The following is a 12,176-nucleotide window of genomic DNA, read 5'->3' as shown; positions in this document are numbered from 1 at the left end:
TAGAAAATTGAATGCCATACTGTTCTCAGGGGGAGAGCGGGGATAAAACACGAGTGTACTTTAGAGACTTAATGGCGAACTCACATTTCTCTTCTCTCCCATCTAATGCAATTTCCTCTGAATGTTATTTAGCATCCAAGGCAATTTCACATAGCCCTTAAGTTACCAGTCTGTGCACACGCAAAAAAATGACCAGGCACTTTATTCAGAACAAAAATGCTAATGCACTGATAATCTGTTCATCCTGTGAGGTAGCTTTCTAGCAAAAGAAACAATACATGAAAGGTAGTAGTTGATAGTTGGTTTTTTAATAGTGCTTTTCTATATATTCTTTTTAGAGAATAACACAGCACTCCCTGTTCCATTTATGACATAGTATATGAAGATTGCATAGCGGTGAAATATTTCGCATTATCAGACGCACTGGGTCTGGTATTCCTAACCGGGTGTAAGTCATCCAAGGAAGATTTGAGGCAAGCGAGCCCGGAGTTTCAATCCGGACATCCCCATTCCCTGCAGGCTTGTATTTAGCCTGAACGTGCCCAAACTCACTTGGTGGCTCCTTGTTTGATTTTGAGTTCTTCCTCTGCATAAAGCTGTTGTAGGCTGTCACCTGAAGTTTGTCTTCTGCCTGTCTGGATTGGGCTCGTGGCACTCAATTGCCCTCTGCCCAAATGCCCAACTCACGTAATTACAGCCTTATATTTTGGGAACATTTAAGGTACACCATAGCAGACTGCTTCACTTGCCATCCCCTTGTAGCTGCTTTCTTTTAAAACACAGCTGGAGGGGGGAGGTACTCAGCTAATTACACAGTTAATGTTCAGCTGAGAGACCCAAGTCCACCTGCTTCTGTATTGGTGGTCTCAGCTGGAGCTCCCACCCCCGTCCAGGTGACTCCTGTTTACTGGCTTTATCATCAGTCTCACATTCAGCTGGTCATCAGGAGGTCAGAGCATCCTTTCTGGAGATGGGTGACGGCAGTTTAGAAACCCTTGTGATGAGGAAGGATCTCCTCCTCCTCCTCCTCCTGCCTGAGGCCCACGCAGTTCACTGAACAGGGTAGGTGTATGTCTGCGTGCTCTGGGTGCTCAAGCCGGAAGGGGCTGAAGCCTCTGTGGTGATTCTGGGGGTTGACAAGGATGTTGCAACTGCACCACTGGATGTGGGAGCCCTTGAGGGCTGCGCCATGGTTGTAGGAAGAGCTGGCACAGGAGGAGCAGCAGCCAGTTGCATGGTGCCTCAGCTCTGCACTTGCTTGCTATGGCATGAATGACTTTCACAGTCACCGTCACAGCTCCTTGTTTCTAGCCAGCACTGTGTCTGACCTTATTCTGATCTCCGTCTGATGAACGGTGACAATCTGCTTCTAAATATTACCCTGTTCCCTCTAATTTGTTTTCTTTTCCATCATGCTTTGCTGTGTTTCCACCTAATTCCACACTTTTGCTCCTTAGCTTGCCTAATAAACTGACATGGTCGGCTTGGCCAAATCCATTAGTTCAGCTTTCTGTGTTGCTGTACGACCGCTTCTGGAAGCTGTGTGCCTCCACCTTAAAGGTGAATCTATCCTGCGTCGTCCCTTTGAGGTGTCACCGTGCGTCAGCCTTTGCTGAGTCGGTGCATCAATTCAATCGTTTCAGTGTTGGTGGTTGCAGGACGAGTCTCCGCAGCTTTATGGGGTGGGTGCTGGCCCCCGGGCCTGCTAGCCCCTCTCCTCACGGGCCTGCGGATGCTGTGACTCCCACCGCAGGCTGCCTTTCATTTCCACAGCAGAAATATGTGATAAATGGCTATATGGACAGGCCCAGCCCTAGCAGGGAAATCATGTACGTCCCTGCCCGGCTTGGCTGCGGGGGAGCAGGGCCCCTGTGCCCACCGTGCTTCCAGAACCTTCCCTGAGCAGGCTGGGTGATGCAGGGGGGAGCAATGGCCGTGAGGGATGCGGTGCCAGCGGGGCCTGGCCCTCAGCGCTGGGCTCCAGGATGGTCACGGTGGAGGCCTGGGCCAAGTGGATCGTTTCCATACCCGTTACCGCCGCTGACTGTCGGCACATGGGAAGCAGATGGCAGGGACTGCCCGGGCTCAACATCGTCAGCGGCTCTGAGTGTGCTGAGGTGCTGCACAGTTCATTAGTTTGAAATGGGGAGATGAGGTTGAAATAATTGGCACATCTGTTGTGGGTTGTGCTTTTCTCCAGCTTCGATCCCCGCCATCGGCAGAGGCTGAGCCGAGCGGGGCTGGGAGCAGTGGATCTGATCCAGGGCAAATTCTTAGGGCACTTGGAGTCAGGGCCTGGCCAATATCGCTCAATCGCTATTAAATGGACCCAAATTCAGTAGTGACGTATGAATATCATTAGGAAGTACATCAGTACGGAGTCCTGGAGATAACGCCGAGGCCTGATGTGGAGGTGAAAGTGCTGGGTGCCGGTTGCTCCCCTGGCAGCTGGCACGGGCAGGGGGCTGCGGGGGCCCTGGGGATCACGGTGAGCTGAAGGAGCCAGCGATCTTCAGTGGAACACAAACACACCTTTAGAAAAGTGATTTTTAAAAAAAAAATTTTTCTTCCTCCCCTCTGCTCACCTGTTGCCCTCTGGGTTTTAATCAAAGAACTACTTCGTTTCTTTTCCTTGAAACTGGTGTTCTTGGAGCTTTTAACTTCGGCGTTTTTACCTTTGTTTTCCCTTTTATCTTTGTGCTTTTTCCTCCCTTATTGTCCTGATGGAGGGGAGCACTGAACTCTCTCACCTCCCCTCTGCTGATCCTGGGGTTGTTTTTTGTATTATTAAGAAGTTGGATCGTTGAACTCTGTGGTTCTCCTTGATGTTGTCAGTTTTGGGGAGGGCTGCTTTGCAGGGAGGCTTTGTCTGAAGAACTGGGAGCTCCCAACTCCCCGGCCGGGGAATCTGGTAGTTCAGCTCATCCTGCACCCGTGTCTCCGCTGGCTGCGCCGTGTTCCCCCTCCTTGGTAGCACGCTGTGTGCCCAGGTACCTCATGCTGCGTGTGGCTGCGGAGCAGGGCTGGAAGCCAGCCCCGACTTCGCACTACTTGATGCTGTTACCTGCAGCTTTTTGGTATGTGAGTGAATCTGCCAGCGTCTGCCGCTGTCCAAAGTTGTTGTGGCTGTTCTGATTTCTGCAGCAAACACGGGCCTCGGTATGGGTACCTTTGTATTATCTGTGGTTACAAAATTACTGTAAAAATCTTTCAATAGCAAAGGCAGCAATTAAAACAATGGCATCAAGTGCTGCATTTTAATAGCTTATATTTTTTTAGGAATAGCTGCTTTCTCTGCACTTGTGGCCATGATTATTTGCAGCACACTGCCATCCCTCCAGCAGCTTCCTTGTGTCCTGTCTTGCCAGCTTGCTGTCAGAAACAAGCCTTGTGCCCATCCCTCTGCCTTGCTCACCCGCAGCCTCGTGCCAGCCTGTTCTCCCAGCACATGTGCCAGTTTGCTGCCAGGAACAAGCTGCAGGTGAGCTGGCCAGGCCAGGAGACTCCACAGGTACTCTCCTGTGAGCTCAGCTCACGGGCGTTGGCTTTATCTTCTCTTTGTATTGGTGTTTCTGTCTTGGATCTGGTGGGACTGAGATGGCCCTTTGTATGGACTGGGATCGTTAACTGTGCAGTGCTCTGGACACTATCTCCCAGCTGTGCTGCCAGGCAAGGACTCGACTCCTCCCTATCCCTGACAAAAAGAAAGTGTGTGCCTACCCATTGACAGGCACTGGTCCCAGCAGCTTAGCCTGATGCTCCATCATGCTTTGCTGTTGTGCTAGTCACTTACTGATTTAACTATTGTGCAATACGAGATAGCTTTGTGCACAGTGGTAAACTTGTCCCGGCTCTGTTCAGGGCCAAGCTGCAGCAGCTCCAGGTACCAGGCTGTTCCTCCCAAAGATGCTGCAGTGTGCTTCTTGCTGCCCACTTGAGCAAGAACAGACTGCTCCAAGCACAAGCTGAGCTCTTGCTTTTCTTGGGTAATGACTCTGTTTATATAGCTGTCGCCTCCTTTTGGAGATGCTGACTGGCATGACTGCTAATGCGCCTCTGCCTGCAAGTGCACACAGATTCTGTAGCAAGCACTCGAGTGTGTTCAGTGATTAGAAGCCTGTCCAAAAAAATGTGACTGCTGTCACCACCTGTCTTTGTGTCTGTGTCGAGCAGTTCTGCAGCTCAATTACTGGTTTTGTTACCTGTGTCTGCTTCCAAACTTGTTTTTGTGTGTGGGAGATACTTACTCCCTTTTTCTTTTGGTGCGTAGTTTCGGGAGGAGGAATGAAAGCACTATTCTGAGTCAGATGACTTAGCAGCAGAGGCTTCCAGCAGCAGCAGACCATGGGTGTGCAGAGATGTAGGATACCCCAGCATTAGCCAGGTAGATGAACACAGCTGAGACACTTAGCCATGATTTGCTGTGGCTTTGGCTAGAGCTCTGTTCTGCAGCCATCTTTTCTCCCTGAGGTGACTATAGTAATCTAGAAGTTAAGGTATTATCTACAGGTGCTGTCATGCTAAGAGGCTGCTTTTGCTGATACCCTTTCCTGCCAGCAGGCTGTTCAGATCTGTCTGGGTGACACTAAGAGCTGCCTGTAAGGAGATGATTCTAGCAAGAAAAGACGTGGTCCCCAGGTCTAGGCTACATGGTGTGTTCTAGATAGTGCTGGTCAAATGCCCGAGGAGCTGCTTAACCATTTCTGGTGGCAGCAAGGTTGGGAACCTGAGCTCCCAGCTCCTCTTCTTGGCTCTGGGAGGGAGTCTGGTTTCTGCTCCGTGGCACAGGTTTGTTGACCTTTCATTGCAAGGTACAAAGTACACTGGAGGCCAAACCAGTGTGCAAAGGAGCCGGCTCATTCCTGCCTCTGCTGTGCTACCTCGTGAAGCACGGCACTGGGGAAACGGGACTGCTGCTGGCAGGGGTGAGCGCTGGTTGTGCACGCCTGGCACTGAGATGGGTGTACCTGGACAGCAGTGGCACACTTTAGTCTTTGGATACCACCATCATTGGCCGCTGCAGCTCGCTCCATGCATACTCCCTGCTTATGTTGTCTTGAAAGTGACAGTACGTGCTGGCGTGCGAGAGGCAAGGGGATGGCATCAGCTATTTCATTGCTTCAGGGTTCTCCAGGGGAAAAAAGCATCCTGAGGCTAACGTGCGTATGAGACGCTGCGAATCCGAACTGTTTGCAAAGAGGAAATGAGCTTGTTCAGAGCCTCAGACAGTTTCTGGCTTTCATGTTATTGGGGGGGGGCGTGTGTGTGTTGATCCCACTCACAGAAACACGCAGTGTTAGGTTTGCCCAGCTCTAAGCAGAGGAGAGAGATGTTTACTGTTCACTCATCTGATCTAGCTGTATCTCCATCTTCAGCCCACTGCTGAGATTTCTTTGTGTCATAAGTATCTCTCCCATCAGGAGCCTCATTTTTCTGTCGGTCCTTGCTGGAGCAGTGACGTTAATTCTGTGCCACAGGCACGTGGAGTAGTTGTCCTCCCCTCTGCCCACCAGTTGCACTCCCAAGAATGCAGATGCTGCACAGGAGCTATCAGAGCCTCTTGGCCCCATAAATCCTGTGCTGGTGTTTGCCCAGCACCGTTACATTTCAAGGAATTTAATTAACTTTATTTATTGCCATCTATTTTTTCTCCGTAACAAATCTGTCCAATCTTGTGTCTGCTCTTGAATTATAAGGGAGAAGGAACTGTGATCAGCTTTGACAAAATTCTTTGATGAACATGCTATCATTTGGTTATCTACAATGTCAGCTATGTGCCATCTCTCTTAATAGAGAATTGCTTTTATTTTCAAGAATGAGCTTGTTGAACACTCAGCCCTGAATTAAGGTGTTTTGTTCAGGCTTTGGAAGCCTGTAAGGGGAAATGCTGGAAAGCAGGTTTGCTGTGAGTGCCAGAGCAGTATTCCCTCCCACAGCTCCAGAACGTGGGAGGCTTCCAACCCAGCACTTGTCTTCGTATCGTCCTCCTCACTCTGCTGGGGCCCTGCAGCTTCCCAGGACCAGGAAATGTACTGTCTGTTAGATGCTGTCAACCGCTGTATTTAAGTCAGACTATCATTTCCCTTGTTCACAAAAATGTGAAAATTGGCATCAGCGTGCGGTGTTAAGGGGGGCACTATGGAGCACTGCCACTCTGCTTAAAAACAGCTTGTCCGTCCCGTCAGCAGCCTGCCTGCTCTTGGTTCAGCAGCTCGTGATGGAGACAGTCGTGTTCTTCACTGCCAGAGCTGTGCACTCTTCGGGGGACATGGTTAATCCCTGGATCATAGGAGGTTACAACAAAATGACCCTGCTCTTAGTCCAAATAAGTAACACTGACTGCAACCGAGACCTTACGAAATAACCTCTAGAGCTGGTTCCTGCTCTACACTGAGCTTCTGACTAACATCTGGGAGGGGGGACAAGCTTGAGGTTTTTATTTTAACAACAGAGGGCTATGAATAGCTGTAGTGTAAGGAAAAAAAACCTCCTGTGGGAAATTTCTGGTTTATGATGACATTGTTTGTTTTTTTCAACCAAAGACCCACAAGTCCAAGCACTAATAATCTGTTTTTCAGCATCTCTAAGACAAAATCTTAGCAAATGGAGCCAAAAGTGTGTTTTGACTCAATATTCACATGGGAAGCTGAAATCTGGGTGGGTTTTGTTAGTGATTGGCATTTTGTTAGATAGTCTAAACTCCCTTTTTTTTCCTGAAGACATTTCGTTTAACCTCCTAACAGGTACCCTCTGAGAGCTGGAGGCAAGGGCTGCAGGCCACATGCAGCAGTGCTTGTGTGGACAGGGTGCCCTGGGCAGCAGAGGCTGGCAGGGGGCCTGGGCTGTCCGCAGGCGGCGGCTGTAGACCAGGCTGCCTGTCTTGCTGGCTGTTAGAGGATGGTTTCCCTGTGCGCCTGTGCGCTGGGATGCTGCTCCCCAGGCCATGTGGTTTGTGTAGGCAGTGCTGCTCCAGGACTTGCCCCACAGCTCCTGGAGGACCTGGCTGGCCATGGAGGGGACACAGTTTCAGAGGGTCATGTTTTAGCAACTCTTGTGCAGTGTAGAAGGCAGCAGACAGCACATCTCTGCCTTGGTGAGGGTTATGAAGCTTTCTCTGTGGAGAGAGCAATTATTGCTGTGCCTGGAACGGGACCGATTCAGTTCCTTTGTGTGCTGCAGAGGTCCTGAGTAGATGAGAGATGGCATTTGGGCTCCTAAATACTGCTGAAAGCTCAGAAGTTAGGTGTCTACATCTGCCCAGCTAAGCTCAACTGCCCTCTGGTTGTTCCCCCATAAGGTGAAATTGATAAAAGTATTTATTTTTGTCTGACTGCATCAATGCTGCCTGTGAGCATCCTCCTACTTGCTTGGTTTGTTCAGGCAGGATGAGGTCCCAAGCCTCCTGCTAACCCTGCCCGAACTGCATACAGCCAAGCTCGTGCTGTTCTCAGATTATTTCTGCCTTCTTTACCTTCACTTCACCTTAAGCACACCAAGAAAAAAAAAAAATAAATCAGCACTACCCAGATAAATCCATCTGGTCTCTGTCTCAGCCTCATTTAACCTCCCGTTGAAGAGACTGTATCACATGGTATTCAGCTGAAACCCATTACCTTGCATGCCCAAGCATATCATATTGAATTACCTTCACCCATAGGCCCAGAATGTTTGCTAATAGCTAATGGCATTTTTTAAGTTTGAGGTGATTTATTTGAACGTGCTTCTATTTGGTAGTGCAGCAGGGGTCGTGCGTCGGTGTCTCAAGCAGAGCCCAGTGAGGGAATGCCAACGGGCTCTGCGGGAGGGTCAGAGAAGCTGAAGGCAGGCTGGCTTCGCACCTCCCATGCAAGGGAGTATCGAGTGCTGACTTTTCCCAGTATTCCCATTGCTCACCACTGGCCCAGACAAAGCAAGCATTAGTAACTGGGAGTGGGGTGCTTCTGGCCAGGCATAGCAGAGATCTGGGAGGACACAGCGCTCTGTGCACCCATCAGCCTGTTGTCACCATCCTCTGGGTGCCGGGGAGTGCGTGGTATGCCCATGTGCTTGGAAAATTTCCTGGGAAAGAAGCAATGCGCCAGACTGCCCCCGCACACTGTTCCCTGCCCTCTGCCTTAACTGGCTCTGTGGGAGATAATTATTTTTTGCAGTTCTGATGGCAGAAGCAAGTTAACTTGTGTCATTGCTGATTTTTGACAATTTACTGCAGGTGTAGGGTAGAACTGGTATGAAATTGCTGTAAAGGGCAGAATGAAAAGCCTATAATGGTGATGTGGTGCAATTTTCACTCTTCTTCCTCTGCCTCATCAGTGGAAGTATAAAAGCCCTTTTGCAGGTCAGGGTCAGCTGTGCTAACAAGCCGGCAGCCAGCCCTGGATGTAATCAGAGTCCAGGGTGTGAGCAGCTGTGCTGGGGACACCAGCCACAAGGATCTGAACTACCGAGAAGTTATGACAGCAGTTCAGGAACGGTAGCTCAGGCTTTTGATAACTGGATGGTTTCTTTCATGCTGCAGAAGCCCCTTCCAGCGTGACACCCAGCCAGGTGAGTGCACTCGGGCTGCTGCAGGCCAGCGTGCAAATAGCCCAAGGACAAAGCACAGGGCCAGGTGCTGCCGGCGGAATGGGGGCTGTGGCTCTGTAAACCTCCAGGCTGACTTCATATCAGCTCAGAGAGGTTTCTGTTAAAAATCAATCCATCAGCCCCTCGCTGAACTGTTTGATCCTTGTGAGGTTGGTCTGGTAGTGGCTAAGCTGCCAGCAGCACTGTGTATGTGTGCAAATACGCTGCCCGTCACTCGCTGTGCAGCGGGATGAGGAATGGTCATCTTTGTGCCCCTCCAGCTCCCTGAGGCCAAGAGCAGTATGGCAGGGGATGCGCTGCAGGTGGGTGCTGTCTGCCTGCCCGCGGAGCTGACGGCTCCTAGGGACCCCAGTGGAGAGTGGGAATGCGAGTTACGGGCACAAACCCAGCTCCCTGACTTGTAGTTTGCAGAGTCTTGAACCTCATGTTTGTCTTCTCGTTAGCCCAGGTCCCCCCAGCACAGCGCTCTCCTTGCTTGGGGGTGAGGGAGGTCCATGGCTTCCAGGAGGAAAAAAAGTGAGTGTAATAAATCAAAGTCAATCAGCTTGGGACCTCTGTTATTCAGGTTTTATTCCTTGAAGATGTGGCACAAAAATCAAATGGTCGAGGTTATTCAGTTATCACACGTACCACCAGTGGGGAAATCTGATAATGTAAAGGGCCTGCATCAGTATTATTTGTGTGAAGAGGAGCTGTGCTGCTGTCAGGTGGGAAGCGGCAGAAATCCTATAGGTGTTCAAGTCCTTCTCTCTCTTCTCCTCACCTCCTTTTTTAATAACTGAATAGCCTAATCTGATGTCTAAGATCAATAATAGCGCAGGGCACATAATGACAAACTGGAAAATGTTTTTGCCTGGGTGAAGGGAGTGCATTGCGAAACAGCCTGTGAGCAGCTTTCACCCTGGTACAGCCAGGCAGAGGTGGCACGGTAAGTGAAGCAGCGTGCAGCTGGCTCCTGCTGCACACACCTTCCTCCCCCAGTGCTGTTTATCTGCTCTTTCTCTGTTAACATTCTTAGCTGGTATTTCAGGGTAGTGTCTGGGAGCTGGCTGCGTGCTTCAGCAGCCTGCGTGCTCCTCCCGTGCTGCAGAGCTGGGGTGCTGCCCTCCGTGCGAGGTGCCGGCAGGAGGAGCTGGCCTGGAGCCCGCAGCCTTCGCCTCCCAGCCCTGAGGCAGGGTTGTTCACGTTGAAGACACGTGTTGTCCCTTCCAGCGCTCAGGGTGCTCTGACCCCTTGACATGCAAGGAGAGGTGAACCGGGCTGTGAGAGCTCTGCAGGGTCGAGGTGGACCTGGGGAAGGAAGCGCTGCCTGCGCGCGGGGGCTTTGCTGCTGGCCGTCTGTTCAGGTTGTGAGTTCTGAAGTGTAGCCCTGACTTCCAGCACAGGGGTGGTCCCTGCGGCCAGCATGGCTCTTAGGCGCTCAGTGCTGGTTATCTGCATGTTATAGTGTGGGGTGGAGCCTCTCTGTGTGTCATCCATGCTGGGGGCAACGTTCATTAACATTTGTTGTCTTCGACTGCTCAGCACGCCATGCCATGCAGCACGTGTGCATGGTGCGGCTGCAGCGGCTGCACCTTTGGGCTGACGGTAGCTGCTCCCTGGCACTTGTGTTGGCACATCTGCCAGCAGCTGAGAAGTGGGCTCCTTGGGTGGAGATTTCAGCAGCGGCAGCAAAGGCAGAGGGGGCACGCGCTTGAAGTAGCTGCAGGAAGCTGGCAGCACCAAACATGGACTCTGCAATATTTATCTGCCCAGTGCCAGGCTGCGGCCTGCCAGCGTAGGGGAGAGGAGGAGGATTAGGGAATGTTATGCATAACATTTCACACTTCTTTGCAAAGTAACGTTAATTACACCTACTACAAACTAATCTGCTGTCTGTTCTGTGCCCTGTCCCCTCCCTTCCCCAGGTACCCAAAGGGCCATGGAAGTCACTACAAGCATCCCTTGCCCCAGCAGCTGAGCGCAGCCACCTCTGAAAGGAGGAGAGCACCTGCTCTGCAGCAGGCAGCCGTGCTGAGGGAGTCCTGCTTGGCATGTCTGGGTTGAGCTGATCACGTACACTGAACCAAAGGAGAGAGATGCCCCATGCAGAAACCTTGTGCGAGTCCTCAGGCTGTGCAGGTGAGGCTGGAAGGTTAAAAGCAAGGCGAGTTTGTTGCTGGGAAGGACTGTAGCCTGTGTCCCCTGAGCGCTGCAATTGGCCACCCCGGGGGGGCTGGTTGTGATCCTCCCTGGCAGGTCCGTGTCTGCGCGGTGCTGGGCTAGTGCTTGCTGCAGTGGGCTCAGGTCAGAGCATCTGACCATCTCCATCCCGGCTTAGGCTGCAGGCCAGCAGTACTGGTCCTTTCTGTGGGATGTGGAAGAGTGTGGGCAGTCGATAGACGTGGATAAAATAAAGTTGTGAACAGCAGCAGGAGCTGAAATAGCAACATCGATAGCAGTTTCCAGATAATGATCTAATTAGCACAAACAACAAGTTTCCACTAATGACTCTTGTTCTTCCAGCCCCTTCCTTTCTGCTCCCCTGTCATTATTGACTTCTCTGGCAGGGAGCGGCTGTGCTCCCCCTGTCTCTAGGGCCAAGGCTTCAGAGGTTTATTTACTGGCTGGCTTTGAATTACTTCTCCAGAGGATGTTTGCTCTGGAGCTTGGGCTGATGTGCGTGGGATGGCTGTGCGTGGAAGGGGGAGGGAGGAAAATCAGCTGTTTGGCTTTTTTAGCTTGCTAGAGGCCTTAGGAAAGTTGTGCTCCTATTGCATGTCCCCAACTGTAAAAATAAGGATGCTGACGCTCACCCCCTGTGGTGGAGGGTGGGAGCTGACTGCTCATGAAGGGCTTGGAAAGCCGGGAGTGAGAGGTGCTTGACAGGGGCAAAGATTAGAGGTTCCTGTCAGGGAAGCAGAAACACGCCGTTTCAGTCCTTGCCCTCCCTAGCTATAAGCCTCATCTCTGCACCTCCCTGCCTCTCCCCCACTGAAATGGAAAGGTTCTTTGGTGCCATTAAGGGCCCAGCTTGACATGTGTTGACTTAATGCTGTCACTTCCTCCGTCACTGGTGGCCACTGTGCTGGCTTTTGCTTTGTCCTCAGTTGCGTGGTGGGCAGGACCCTCGCATCTGCCTGTTTCAAAGGTGCTGGAAGCCTGTGGCTTCCCTGGGTTTGAGGTTCTCCGCAGGTGGTGGCTGAGGGTATCTGTTCCTCATCTGATCTGAACAATGGCTGCTCATTCCCCGGGATGTGTGAGGTGCAGCTGGTCCCGGTCCCTCAGGAGTGCTGGCATCCTGAGAAGTGAGACTGGCGATGAAAAGCTGTGCTACAGTCTCAGGGCAAACACACTGGGTTGGGGATGAAGTGGAAACTCGTTTAGAGCTTGTTGCGGGTGGCTGGCTCTGGAGAAAGGCAGAGCTGGGGTGCTGCATGGCGGGGGCACTCCTGGGAATGCCCACACTCACCCGTGGCTTGCGGCAGCCTGGTGTGTCAGTATTAGCCCAACTTGCTGAAGTTGAAAATGGAATTAGCTTTTTCCATGGCTGTTTGTGTTTCAGTAACTTCTCAGCAGGGGTTCTGAACCTGCGCTAGTGAGATCTGAGATCA

This window comes from Falco peregrinus, chromosome 1 (genome assembly GCF_023634155.1).
Source record: "Falco peregrinus isolate bFalPer1 chromosome 1, bFalPer1.pri, whole genome shotgun sequence".
Taxonomy (NCBI): domain Eukaryota; kingdom Metazoa; phylum Chordata; class Aves; order Falconiformes; family Falconidae; genus Falco; species Falco peregrinus.
Note: the sequence above shows the minus strand (reverse complement) of the source record.